Raw genomic sequence first — 9,886 nt, 5'->3', positions numbered from 1 at the left:
GATCTAACCACAGCTCAGGCAGGCAGCAGAAGGACGCAATCTCTCTTTCTTGTGAAGACCGATATGGAGGAGTCACACACAATCAGGTGCGAAGTTTGCCGAAAGGTTTGCCCCCTCTGTCCCTTTATGAAGTCCAGTATTGGCAACATAATTATCTGTGGCTTACTAGCTTCTTTGGCATCGTGTCTGTGTCTGTCGCACACATACCCAGCAACAGGGTCCTGACGCCTCCTGTGTGTGTGTCCAAGCACCTTTAAACTGTATGCTTGGAAAGTAGTTAGCCTGTGTTGCATTAGGTAGTTTTCAAACAAGCTCCAATCTTTTGAAACCGGACTAGTCATAGAAGAGACCCCCAGACGTCATTGATACTGACATGGGGGGAGGCTACAATTGCTTCAGCTAGCATTTCCATAGATAGGCCTAATTGCATGTATTGCATTGCCGAGTTGGTCAAGCCATAGTTCTAGGCCCTACCAATGTCATGCAGCTTCTGGAAGGAACCACTGTTAAACAAGAACAACAACAACAACAAAACCCAATGTTCAGTACTCAGTAGCCTACTATGGCAATGGAATTCACGTCATGGCTTGTGGCAAATTGCACAGCCTAGTTTGCTGCTCCATACTCAGCCAACATTTTAATTTCTAATTTTCGATAGCAAGCTTGTTCAATACATTCTGTAGTCTACAGCAGGGGTGGGGAACCTGTGTCTGTTTTATCCAGCCACCGACATGAGTTTAATGTTATGCCGCTTCACATGAAATATAACACATTTTGTAAAGGACTCTTACCAATTATGTTTGCAATAGAGTTCAGTTATATATAAGGGGCGGGCTTAGAGAAGGTGGGGTCGGGGGAAATCCTGGTTCGTGTTCATAATGAGGCCCTTGGAGGACTTCAACGGCCCTTTGAATGAAAAAAAAGTTCCCCGCCCCTGCTATATAGTGACTGCAGTTCATCAAACAGTGCGCTCAGAGGTGAAATAGTGTCAATCCCCTAACTACAACACATTCCCCTCCCCCACGTATGTGTTTATAGATGACCATGAAACAATGGGGAAAAAATCAGAGCCAATTGATGAACCTCTGCTTTTTTCTTTAACACCATGAACTCTGTTTTTGGACGACCCACCTTAGCTCCAGTCCACGTTGTTCTTGGGTTGGGCGTATCAGTCAAAACTTACAGATAATGTTATCCTACTGCTACTATACAATGTATACCATTCAAAGAGGGGAAACCGTGAGACCTTTAACAAATGGCTCGTGCTGAGTTAAAACAAAACAAAACAAAACAAAAAATAAGGAGCAAACACTCAATGTTTAATTTCAGTTTTGTATGACATTCAAATAGGGAAAAGTCCTTTGCGTAAGAATGTTTAACAGAATTAATTGTTTTTAAAACAAAATGCAAGGAGTCACAACTCAAGCTATCATTCATTCATTCAATCATTTAAAAATAAAATGTATACATACTGTTGCATAAAATTGTGATTTGAAAAGTCATGTTATTAAAATAAATGCAAGGCAAGGCATCTTGAACATTTGCACATGTTGCATTATTAAGGCACACAATAACTTGATATTTTGTGTTGATTTAGAGGAGAGTAGCCAGCGCTAGTTCTGCTAGTAAGAGTCGAATGCCACATGTGCATTTTGCAGAGCCAAGCAGCAACCACCACTTCCCTTTATAGTGACATGTCTAACTCTTGCTGTTGCAGGTTCAGGTGGTTAAAAATCTCCTCCTCCATCCCCACCACCACCAGGTTGGTCCAGTCTACCTGTCTGCGGGGTTAAAGGTCCGCTTCCTGCTGCACAGCTACATCAGGCTCTACTGGCGCAAGAAGACCCGGGCTGATGATTGGACCTACGCCAAAGACTGTCTACCTTCTGTTAAATGCATAGTCAATTATCTTCTCATTAAATCGCATTTAACTAATTCCTCTCTCTCTGAGTCTTAAGGGCTGAAATATACTTACTTCCTATTTTATTCACCAAAGTCACCAATCCCTTGTGATACTATAGTAGGGTGTAAATGTGCTACTTATAATTTGAAAAATGAAAAAAAGGTTGCACCATGCATAGGTTTCTTTATTACAATGAGGAAGGCAGAACGCCGAAACGCGTCTGTGTAATAAAGAAACCTATGCATGATGCAACCTTTTTCATTTTTCAGTTTTACAATATTTTAGTCAGCACCCTTAAAAGAAGAGAAAAAATGTTGGGTGAAGCCTGCTCTAACCTTTATGAACTTTACTTATAATTTGGCCTGCTCTGATATGTATTTTTTTCTTGTTACTCTGAAGTGTTAAGACACCTATTGATAGTACGTGGTCAGAAGTAGTAACTTAAACACACACACAAACCAGATACTTCAAAAACATTGAGACAACACCATGGGAAAGGATGTGGGGGATGCCATGTTGTCCCTTGTTATAAGTAGTTAAATCTTGCACTGTGGTCGGCCGGGAGTATGCATGACGCACAGCAGACTTGTAGTTTGTGCAGTTCCACCGATTCAGTGATGCAGCTGGAGAGCTGGTTGGTCCAAAACCTGGAGAACAGAATAAGATTTTAGTAAGTTATGTGTATCACAATAACTTCAATATTCCAGTAGATCAGTTGTTTCTGAAATACCCCAACCAAGACCCTCTGGCACCAACAGCCATGTCATGTTGGAAGTAATTCAAATAATTTTTCTTCCCCATTCTCATGCTCGGTTTGAACTCAGGTGATCTCAACTATGTGTACTTGCCTAAATTCACAGAGTTGCCACCATGTCATTGGCAGATCAGAAATTTCTGACAATGAACAGTTAGAAATATATAAAATATAAAAGTTTTAATATAGAACTTAGTTTTATGTTGTAGTTTTATGTTAAACAGATATTGCATTAAACATAGTCTGTGCATATTGTGGAGATATATTTTGTGTTTATTGAAGTATTTTTCAAAATATTACTTTTCAAAAGGGCTTTGGCATTAACACGTCTCGATGAGTTATGAGGAATATACAATGCTCAGCAATAATGAGCAAACAGCTTGACAATTTCGATGGGTGAGGACAAAGACAATGAAGGTGTATGGAGAAGCTTACCACTGATGTGTTCACTGCCTTGCCATAGCTCAGCTTGGAGGTCAGCACGGTCATTCAACAGCAACTGAAAGTGGGGGAGAGATTACATTACATTACATTTAGCTGACGCTTTTAACCAAAGCAACTGACAGTTAAAGGTTAGGTTGAGAAATATAGTTTAGACAACTTCCACTGTGCTCCGTTAAGGTTAAGGTCAGGAGAGTTTATATCAGCTGTATTTAAAAACAGACGATCACTTCTGCCCGCTGTCTTTCCCAAGACGCTTTTGGCAATTACAGATAACTTGTGATCGGTTGTCTTGAGATTTGTTTGTGCACATGAGTCTGTGTACAGAAGTGTAGACCACGTACATCCTTTCGTTTTCACTTAAAAATCAAATGAAAGTGAATGGGCATAACATAACTGCAGGATAGCACAATATCTAGAATATGTATACAGTAGGTCACTGTCACACAGATGAAAGTACTCTTATTGCCATATTCTTGGGCAAGTAGGCTTAAAGGACCAGTTCAGTCAATTTCAATATGCTGTTGTATTGCTCACGCTACCCTTGACTTGTCAGTACTCGGTGATGCCACGAGATATGATTATTATCCGAGATGAGCTTTTCTAATGGGGGCAGCGTTTGTTTACATTTAAAAAAATGTTTTTGCATAGGACTACTCCAAACATTTCCCTGAAAGGTACCGCTGTTTGCTAGTTGTCTGCTGATGTTGTATAACCTTTCGGATGTTTTTGGGTGTTGGGAATAAATAAAAATGTTTTTTTTGACATGTAAACAAAGCACTGCCCCCATTACAATGACCAAGATTTCGGAAGAAGAAAAAAAACCCTCAGGTACTGACAAGTCCAAGGTAGTGTGAGCATTACAACTGCATGTTAAAAAAAATGACTGAACTGGTCCTTTATACGTGCTGTGCTATGTTAATGGCAATAATTAATTTTATTTTGCTGAGCATTTGGTTAATTTCAATAGAATACTTTGGCACCACTTCTGATAACAGCAGATTAGTCTATGGTTTCTATGTCAAATGTGTTCTTATTTGGAATGCGTTGTGCACACTGCTTATAGCCGCCCGTAATGTGCTTCAACAGGGAAGGAAAGGCAACTTGCAGCCTGTTTAGAACATGTAGAGTAAGAATAATAGCGATGATCAGGACAAGATACAGCGGATTGAATTGCTTTACTTTATCTGACTCCCTTTACACGAATGGGATGGCTAAATAGGCTATACATTTACTGAGGTCCCTACAAATGCTATACAACTAGAATTAGAGGTGGCTGCATTCACACACGATTGTGAAAAATATGTTTCTAAATGTTATTCGGAACCCATAACCCAACACAAACACATAGTTGTGAAGTTAATGAATGTATATTGCCATCACGTGTATTACTTACCTGCTGCTTATGTTACGGCTTCGTCTTCTGGCTCGGTGTTGTGTTGTTGTAACAGAGCATGTCCACACAGGAGCTGCACCATCATCACCATTTACTGGGTACACAGAAAACATACAGCAGTCATTTGCTGGGGATGAATGTTTCTCTTGTCAGGGAGTTTACAAATACATATAACTTGATATGATTAATAAGTTATTTGCGGAAAGTTGTGGCCACTGAGGGGTAACGGTAAGAATGCACACTTGAAGATGTTCAAGTGGTTCTTGGGGATTTATTATAATAAAAAATCAGTAATTACATGTAATCTATATGCATGTGTGTGGTTTTATGAAAGTGAAACAGAAATGACATAAAGGAAGAATGACTCCTAAATACTGAATGTGAAATTAGCATGGATCCAAGTATGGTGTACGGGCTACGGTATATTGGTTATCGTGACACCCCTCCATACCTGTAGTCGCTCGGGGTTGTCGGGCAGCTGCTGCTCCTGGTAGTCCTCTGTGTAGTGCGCGGTCAGCAGGTCGTCCGACGCCGCCATGCAGCCACCTGCCGTGTTGCGGCCAAAGGTCATCGGGGCCTGTCGTCAAGGGAAACGATTGGCAGGGGATGAGCATGATAGGGCAATGCTATATTCAGTCAAACATAACCACATGCACGACAGGACCCTCCGTAGACGGCAAGGGGTAGGTGATTAACATGAGCTGAAACTTTAAAGAGGTAATTTTTCCGGACCATCTTACAGGAGGTAAAACTCGCAGTGAAGTTTACCCGACATACTCAGCTATCTTTACCGGACTGGCAATAATATTCCTATGAGTTCAACAACAAACTGTCGCTCTCGTCACGCTAATTGCCTCTAGCCTCGCTTTTGTCTCAATACAACTTCGACTCAATACAAAGCCAATTACTTCCATTGCTCGCCTTGCTTATGTTGCAATTTTGAAAAATTTAGTTGAACATAAAGCATTGATAGTCCTACACAAACTGAAAACCCCCATGTTTTAAGGCACAATACATGAATTGCTTGTCATTCTGAAGTTATGAGGAGGAAATGATCACAGTATGTAATTACATGTTATTGGTTCAGCAATTCACTTTGACTACAGCTTTGAAATTAGGTGTTAGGCAACAAAGTGTGCCTCTGTGGCAACATCAGCAGACTTGGAGAGGTCAAAAAAGCTCACAGTGTCATGGTGTACAGTATGGTTATCCGGTACGGTACAGTTTTTTTTTTTTCAAGCTGTAATGATTATTGTCAGCACTTTTTAACGTGGCTGATTACCGGTTATCGTGACACCCCTTGTAGAATCAGATTGTCGTAGGCAGGGTTCACGTTAGCCGGCTGTGGCCGGACATTGGCCGTTTTGCATCATGAATGTCCGGCAAAATAAAATGTGACCGGCCAAAATGTCAGACAAAAAAATGAATAAAATTAATCAGTAAATAATATTAGCTCATTTTAAAGGGGTATGCCACTCTTTTGGGGCTTATTACAGTTCAAATCGTTGGGCAGGGTTTATTAAGGTGGTAAAGTGTCTTATTTTTCCATGTTAAGCGTTGTCTTGCTTTAAGACAAGTTAAAAGAGGGAATATGTCGCTAAGCTAGTGAAAGTCAATGTATCCATGTAGCATGCTTCAAACACTGAATGTTACACAAAACACCAGTGATATGAAACTGAACAAAGACGAAAATAGCCTATGTAAATGAACATGTAATAGTCTAAACATCACGCAATAGTGTTGCTTGCGCTCTCGTCCCCCACGGCGTTCTCCCCAATCAAGTTGCTTCCCTTTCACTTGACTCACACAGCTGGCTGATGTCAAGGAACAATTCAGGGTTTTTTTTGTATTTTAACAGTAAACACAAAGGGCATTGCGCTTGCAAAACCGTTTCATGAAAGACAGCGCGCTTTTGCTCCCCATGCATACAAGCAGCTAGCTCTTTAACACCAGCCAACTGGCCCAATGCAAATGAATTTTAAGTTTTGCTGGTAGAAAAGACCAATTTACTAGCCACTTTGACCTATTAGGGAGTGTGTGTTTGGCTATATGAGGGAAGGTCCGTTAGATATTCTAAATGTCCGGTATTCTGCAATGCAGCCGGCCACTTGTCCGGCCAGTAAGAATTCTAGCATGATCTAGCGTCAATCACATCTCACCATGGCTGAAGTGCCCTTGAGCAAGGCACCTAACTTCACATTGCTCCAGGGTTTGTAACATTTTCCTGGACAAAAATGTCTGCCAATAGTGATACAGTATAATGGAATGCAATAATACACACTGTCCCTACCTTCAGAAACAGCATGTCATCCACATCCATGGCCTCCTCTATGGTGCTGATGGCGTTCATTAGGGAGGCCATGTCACCAGACAGTTTGTCCACGGTGTCCTTCATCTTGCGGCTTTTCTGGTCCTCCTACTCCTTCAGGACGATCACATAGGAACTGGTGGATCTTCTCAAACTCCGCTTTCACCAGACGCTCCGCGTGCTAGGACTGCTTCTGCTCACACAAGACACATGATTTTACACAATCATCTTAGTAGTTGACATATTCATATACTTGTGACTTCACAAATACTGGGAATACTTGTGCATGTAGTGTACAATGACAATGTAACAAAGCCTTTAAAAAATACCTTACCAGAAAGTTTCTCATGCACACCAGAAACGTCGTGCCTACCAGAAACTACAATCTCAGGTGCGCAGGGGAAAGTGACGCGCACGTGTGAACCAGAACATTTTCAGGCGGGCATAAGAAAGTTTCTGGTGTGCACGAGAAACCCTATGTTTATTTTTTTAACTCATTCATGTCAGTAGAATGTATAACTTAATGCATGATTTGACGCTGTGTCTTTCCATTACAAAGAACCTAACTCTCTCATCATTTAAAGCCCTCAGCTTATCCTTGAAGGACCTCAGTAAAAAAAACCCACGCATCATCATCATGAGAAAACATACAGTGATACAGTGTAGACTCAAAACTGAAGCGCTGTCTTGGAAATGGTCAACATTGAGAAGACGACAGCCGTACACTTTGATGTCTTCCTGATATTTCATTAAAACCAACCAGCTTTAACGTGAAGGCAGATGGTTCAAAATTATAATGTTCATAAGTATATAAAAAACATGCTCTCTCTCTCTCTCTCTCTCTCTCTCTCTCTCTCTCTCTCTCTCTCTCTCTCTCTCTCTCTCTCTCTCATTACGGTCCTCCGCGGCCTCCTTTGTGGAGCAGGTGACATGATCTTCGTGCTCCTCTCTCACACACTGCTCACACACCAGTTCCTGGTCCTGGTGCAGAACAGCAGTATCCTCTCACTGTTCACATCGCTGCGGACACGCACATCACAGATGCCTTGTGTCTTTTGTGTGTGTTAAAGTGCAAAAAAGGAGTGATGACATGGAGGTCCACTATAGTATATATTTTTGGTACTGCTGGTGCACCATGCGCAAACACAAAAAAGTCAATTCGAGTCATTCAGTTCGAGAGCAACACATCAAAATACTAGAAGTAGGCCTACTAGCATCTACTCCGCCTCGGCCAGGTTTCAGCAGCGAATGGGGCAATCTTGTATTCAGAGCTGCCCCCTCAAATGAGTGTGTTGACCACCATAGAACACTTTCTCGGCCTACACACGAAATTCGAATGGACAGTGGACACGCTATAAAATGTGTATATATCATCCAACTTAATCAGTTATGCACCTGGCAAGTTGACAAGTCCTGACAACATATTCTTGAAATGTGTTGGTCTGCATGTGACACCACCGCAGTAGGCATAATGCCTGACTTGCTAACCCATAAGCAAATCAGGAGAAAAGCAAGAACTAATATAGACAACTATGCTGCCCTCGGTCTGCGTTACTGGTGCAGAACTAGACAGCTAGCGAACACTTCTCTTTACTGTAAAACTGTTAACAGAAAACGAAATAAACATACAACAGTTTCACTTACTTCAACATTTGCACGACACACAAATCTATAAGCAACCCAGCGATCTATTTTCAGTCAACACAACGTGACCTATTTTAGCTAAGTAGAATCTGACTAGCCAAACTTTACAGGAAAGTGAACATCACTTCTTGAGGCAAATAGATAGAAATATACATCAAAATATCAATGCAATTTCGTTACAAACAACATCCATCACAAAATGATTACTTACAGACTAATATTGTCCAAGGCTCAAGTGTGAAAATATATAAATTGCGGGAGAGATGAAGTCTGTCTTAACGACAGAAAACACTTGAAAACACTGGAACCTAACCAGGAAGTAGATTTGCGCTGCACATTGGAAACACGGTCTTTTCCGGACATCAGCTACTCTTAAATTTTCTGAAGGGACAGGTTGACGTAGCAATGGTGCGTGCCCACAGACGTGCACTAGCACTACAACATTATCAAACCCAAGTGTTTGATGATCACATCGTCATGACTCACCTACATTGATGGAGGTTGCAAAGATGACAAATAACTTTCCTCCTGGAAAACTAACCACGTCATTTAATCCTTTCGATTGATAATGGCTGGCATTGTTGTATTGTCTTTCGCGCTAATGTTTGAACTCCCTCAGGTTAATCAAAATAATAAAACAGCTTTTGTGAATGGTTTGGAGACCAATTGACTTAGCCTACACAACGGGAGAGAATGTGAGGAAGTACGGGTATGTTATTCCATTTTCCCGAACAGACCATAAAAAAACAGACAAAAAACCTCCGGGAAAAATTGGACGTGCGGCAACACCGCTCAGAGAAATATGCATTTAGCCTGACTTAATAGCTAGATACCAAATGCCCCATTACAAGTTCAGAATAGCCAACCAAAACGGCAAGGTTTCCCTCATTATCGACTAAATAATGATAAAAAAAACCATCCATTATACACATATATTAACGCATTATGAATACAAGTAGGCTGATACAATAATAACCATCCAGATAAAATAGCTGCAGATAAAACAGTAACACACTTTGGGGTAAACAAAATAGGCCTGCCTACCTACCACTGCGATTGAAATTACACAAAGTTTAAACAACTCCTGCCAAATAATACACCGTAGCCTAACACATGCAGACATCAAATAATTAAGTTTACTCACGTTTCCTCGCACACAAGACACAACATTAGAGATAAGAATACCCATCTGTCTGGTTATAACACTAGCTAACATTACATGGCTACATAGCTAACAAATAAGGTATCCGTCATCGAAGCTAGCTAACACACAGAGAACATATTGAATGACAGCGATCATACAACCCAAGTTAAGAAGAACTCGTGGATACTAGAGTTAGTTATTAGTCTAATTCTACTAAAATGTCAACCTGGCACCTTAGTCAGACCATTGAGAGTGCGAATCAGACCCTGTCTGAGAGTGAAGAATCTTTTTTCTCT

The 9,886-nt window shown here is 40.9% G+C and overlaps 1 long non-coding RNA gene across 1 annotated transcript; it reads right to left on the bottom strand.

Annotated features, from left to right (window-relative positions):
- Positions 1–2,184: 2,184 nt before the first annotated feature.
- Positions 2,185–5,066, bottom strand: LOC134450385 (uncharacterized). The gene is made up of 4 exons (XR_010035081.1): positions 4,946–5,066; positions 4,495–4,588; positions 3,093–3,156; positions 2,185–2,550 (listed from the first exon to the last, which is right to left on the bottom strand). It is a non-coding gene; the product is annotated as an uncharacterized LOC134450385 (long non-coding RNA).
- Between the last annotated feature and the right edge of the window lie 4,820 nt (positions 5,067–9,886).

This window comes from Engraulis encrasicolus, chromosome 6, assembly GCF_034702125.1.
Source record: "Engraulis encrasicolus isolate BLACKSEA-1 chromosome 6, IST_EnEncr_1.0, whole genome shotgun sequence".
Taxonomy (NCBI): Eukaryota; Metazoa; Chordata; class Actinopteri; order Clupeiformes; family Engraulidae; genus Engraulis; species Engraulis encrasicolus.
The sequence above is the reverse complement of the archived record's forward strand: the minus strand, read 5'-3'. Positions and strand labels throughout refer to the sequence as shown.